Source organism: Montipora foliosa, chromosome 10 (genome assembly GCF_036669935.1).
Source record: "Montipora foliosa isolate CH-2021 chromosome 10, ASM3666993v2, whole genome shotgun sequence".
Classification (NCBI taxonomy): domain Eukaryota; kingdom Metazoa; phylum Cnidaria; class Anthozoa; order Scleractinia; family Acroporidae; genus Montipora; species Montipora foliosa.
The window spans coordinates 17,102,389-17,107,388 of NC_090878.1; positions in this window are offsets into that span (position 1 = coordinate 17,102,389).

Below are 5,000 nucleotides of genomic sequence, written 5' to 3' on the forward strand. Positions count from 1 at the left end.
AAAACTGATTTCCACGTTGAAACTTAGGAGGCAGTGTGGCCCAGTAGTAAGGAGGCTCGAAAGGGCTTTTAGATGCGCGCGCGAGTAATATACACACGCCATAACTAAGAAACACGTGTCAGCTGAATGAATCAAATTTCTATGAAAAGTGACGCGTGCAACACTCCGGAAGTGAAAATACGGCGTAAAATCGCGCGAACCGGAAATAAAACTTGCGGAAAAAATCTGTCTCTATCTCTATTTGCGGGGTGACCTATCTTGATTTTTTGCATGCAAGTGTCATTCACGATGGCACTTTAAATAAAAAAGGTTTCGGGGAAATTTATCTAGTACAATTTTCTGTAAACTATGAAACGCCATTTTTCGATGTATCTTAAATTTCCTGTCATACTCTCTAATAAGTTAAAGAACTTGGGGAGATTTCCAACAAAGAAATAAAAACGGTAGGTCACCGACTTAGTTTTTCAGATAATTTTCAAAACCTGAAGTTTGGAGGGCCTTTTTGTGGACCTGGCTTGTTGCCATGGTAACTGATATGACGTCATAAGTGCCCATAAAGGGAGAGTTTCACGTCTTTGCGCATGGGCAAACTGTCACGTCAGCCCATTTAATTCCATTGTTATTGAAACAATCGAAAGCACTGATGCAGGAAACGGAAACAATCCCATACTAATGGATTATTCATTGGAATTACTTTTGTAATCATTTCCTTTGTGTTATGAACCTACTGCATACGAATAGATTACTCGTGCGTTATGACAACTCGTGCGTAGAATAAATTTTCGACCCGTACAATAAATTCGATATTTTCTGTGTAAATCCGCAGTGTCTTCCACCAAATTTTGGCCGTAGTCATTCAGTGTATTTGCTTTAATACCCTCTGTGTTTAATTAACATCATCTGGTTCAGTAAGAAACCGTAAAATTTACAACTGCTAGCTTTAAAGCTTGGACATGCGCAAAACCGTGAAACTGTCCCTTTACAGTATTACCCAAGAATGGAGTTGCAAAGATATTTATAGTTTGCCTACACTATGAAATATCCTTCTTTGATATCTTTCATCGTTTCACAAACACTATGGGAACGAAAAACCCTTTCGAGCCTCCTTAAGGCGATTGCCTTGAAATCCGGAGATCCCGGGTTCAAGACCCGTTCTGACCATAGTCCCTGGTTCAACTTCCCACCTGCACTTGTTAATAGCCAACTGGTTTGCCTTCGGCCAGTTGGGATTGTTAACAGTTGTTGTTGTTGTTATTCTGTTCCGTCGTTTCATTTGAGTTTCATTGGCTCTGAAAAGTCTCTATGGGGAGCGGTCAATTAAGTCTGTATTGTATTGTATTATATTGTATTGTATTGTGAAGTCATCAATGTTTCATGTAACGAGAAAGAATTACTCGCGGGAAAATTTTGGATTCGTTTAAGAAAATCTTCCTCTTTGTATTAGGTTCTATCAGTGATAGAAATTTTATGTTTTTCACAGCATGTGCTAACACTTCTATCCCGCTTTGCGTCTTTTCGAGCTGCGAACTAAGTTCTCTTCTAACGGCCGATCATAATAACCTTAGCAGAGATTCAACATCCGCCAAGGTAATTAGTATTTTTTTATGCGGCCTAAGCTTGTTATAGTATCGATGCTAAAACTAAACCATTTTAAGTGGTTATCTCGTCAAGTAGCTGAAGCTGTTTAGTAAGTTTGTAAATGTCCTCCTTGCAGAAACTAAAAATCAGCGTGGCATTCGTCGTTTGTTTTCTTAACCAAATCAAACCTTTCATACAAGTAGTTCCAATATGGAAACACCGGGTTTCTTTTTTTGTCTTGTGAAATTCTTGTTCGTTCGATAAGCGTATGCCCCCTATAAAAGCTTTCGTCTCTCTGAAGTAAGCTTTTGGATTGAATAAAAGGGATACAGGGATGGCGCTGTGGTGACAGCACTGTGGCCCGGGTTCGATTATCAGACTCGGCGTCACATGTGGGTTGACTTTGTTGGTTCTTTACTCTGCTCCGAGAGGTTTTTCTATGGGTACTCCGGTTTTCCCCTCTCCTCAAAAACCAATCTATGATTTGATATGAGTTGATTCGATATCTGTAGTATCCCCAATTAGTGCGTCAGCGCTAAATACACTTGCCACTTAAATAACGTTCATTATTAAACGGCGGGAAAATTTACCGCATGCGCTCGATCGTCGTCGTCTTTGCTGGATATATCGTAAATTCAACGCTCTATAGAGCATTTTCACTCACGTGACCAGCAGCCATATTGGATTACTGAAACAAAAGAAAGTATTTGCATAAAAATAGAGTTCAATAGACCATTATTGAATTCTCACGGCTGGGCTGGATCTAGCATGAAATAGAGGCTAATGCAAGCAAATCTTTTCACACAAATTAATTTTCCCGCATTAGCCTCCATTTCATGCTAGATCTAGTCCAGCCGTGAGAATTAGAAAATGTTTAATTCCCGGAGGATTAGTTTTGTACACCATCATGGCCGCCATTCCTTTGTTTTGGAACACCAACATGGCCGCTGTGACGTCATGTGAAAACGCTCGATAGGACGGCGAGGCGGGACTATGACGTGATTCAACGGCGCCGTCGTGTAAACGTCATCGATTTGTAAGCTCTCTATTCTCTATTATGGCACGACACTATGGGAGTGTCTCAGGATACTGGTGGCTGTTTTCCTCTATAGGCTTTTCACCGCTTTTGGTTTTCAAATCATTGCTGCTCGGAAACTTAATACGCTTAAACAAAGTGTTTGGTCGTTTTGTTGAAATAAACTGTCGTGTTTTGTAATAATAATATAAAGGAAAAAAAAAGTCCCGCATTTCATAGACTCTTGTTCTTTGGCCATCGAAGCTTGATTAGAAATATAACTGCTATTTGTGTTATATTTCTAAAACGCATTCTTTTTCTACTATTGATTGTTGTTTTCATTTACCTTTTTTATTTGTTTTGTAAAGTGTTTTTCTTTCCCTTCTTTCCTAGTTTTCGACCATTTTTAAGCTCAGCAAGGTAAGTCACGTATTACAAAACTAAGACAATGGCGTTTCACGAACTTCCAACTGCGTGCTCATATATTTCCATGCCGCAAATGTAGCATATTATTAGGACGAAAAACGAATTCCCTGTCTTGCAACAGTAGAAGTGGATACTGAAGAAATGACACGTAATTCATGGTTCAAGATTGCAAATTTGTTATTTGAATTCTTGCATGTGTAAGAGCGCGGTTAAAATTCATCAAGATTTCATAAGCGGTTTTTCAATCGATGCCTGCGTCATTTTCCCTGAGCTTGAAAAACAAGTTTGTTTTCAGAATAACAACATTACCGCGTCTTGTGAAGAAAGAGAGAAAGCTCTAGAACTTGGAGTGAGATATTTCCAGCCAGAAAGAGACAGGTTACTTCATAAGTCGCTGTGAAGAAATTGGTGCAACACATTTTGTAGTGGACTCTAAAGCTGTTTATCTGATTCATTCATTACACTCGCTGCTGTTTATAAATCATGTTCGCTGTTGAGGCTTGTGCAATCGGCGTTGCTTCGGCATTCGTGTTATCCTTCGTGTACGTGTCTTTCCTGAAGAAAATGGTGAAGACTTCATCGGAGGTTAGCAGAGAGAGGGAGTTGTCTCAGCCGATTAAACCGAGGAAGGACTATTCAGAATAACTGGACGGAACGGAACAATCATAAATTGCGGACGAGAGACTGGAGGAATACAAACTTGTTAATTGATTCGAGGAATACGCAAGGAGATTCACTGAACTTTATTTAGGAACAACTTACCATTGGCAACTGCGTTTGTCATTTTGCGGGGAATATAGTAGGACATCTTCTGGCATTATGGCTTTAAATTATCCGCGCAGTTGTACATAACTTATTGCTCTTTGTTTAAAAGTTAGAAGGAAACGGATTTAATTCTAACGCGATGCAATGAATAAAATTAGCGCAGTGATGTAGAAATATCGCTGCCAATGGAAGTCTTTAAACCATTTGCATCATTATTGGATTTGGAACAATTTTAAGAAAATAGTAAGGTGAGAACACAAAAGTTTCGTTAGGGCCACCAATGTTACGTTTGAAAACGAAAACTATGAAATTGTTTTGCCCATTAATCCAAACCACCTGTTAAGAGTGTGATTATTTATAAAGCACTTTAGCGTCAAATCTTTTCCACTTCCATATCCTAAAAAAACGAAACAGAAATAAACAAATCGAACTTGAAAATTGTGTGCGCGCAAACTCAACATTGTTGTTAAAGCAAAATTTGTTTCGCCGGCAGCAAAAATTTCTTGGCATACCTTTTTACAGACACAGTTTAGTTTATTGACAAGTGCTTTCTCATTTGCGCGCTGGAAGAAACATTTTCAGAAGCAAGTGTTTGCACAACGATGGGTGCTTTTAATTTAATTGCCGAGAAATTCCGATATGGAGTGACCATTGCACAGCGGTAAGAATTTTTCCAAATACACCGACATCAACCCGACGAAGCTGTGATTATTATCAAAAGGTTTCCGTTTCCAAAGAATGAAACAGAGGATCCTGAGAAACGGATATTCTCAAATAGAAGGAAAATTTTAGCTAAATGGTAAATGTGTCCCTCTTTGGGGGCCTTGAGTGAAAAGACCGTGCCACATCGGACTTCCGCACTGGTGCTGGATCGTGCAGGGTGTTTTTCGAACTTGCACGTGCGCACGCGGGAATGGTTAGACCTCATTAATATGCAAATCAACTGTGAACTTTCAAACCAATTGGGCTGTTGATGTTTTACATCTGACGTCACGGCGGCCGTGTTGATGTACAGAACAATGTAGTGAAATGTCTTTTGGAACTTAACTCTATTATTATGCGAAACTTATGGGGCATTTTCTATGGAGCGTTTTCACTCACGTGACCAACAGCCATATTGGATTACTGAAACAAAAGGAAGTATTTGCATAAAAATAGAGTTCAATTCCCGGAGGATTAGTTTGGTACACCATCATGGCCGCCATTTCTTTGTTTT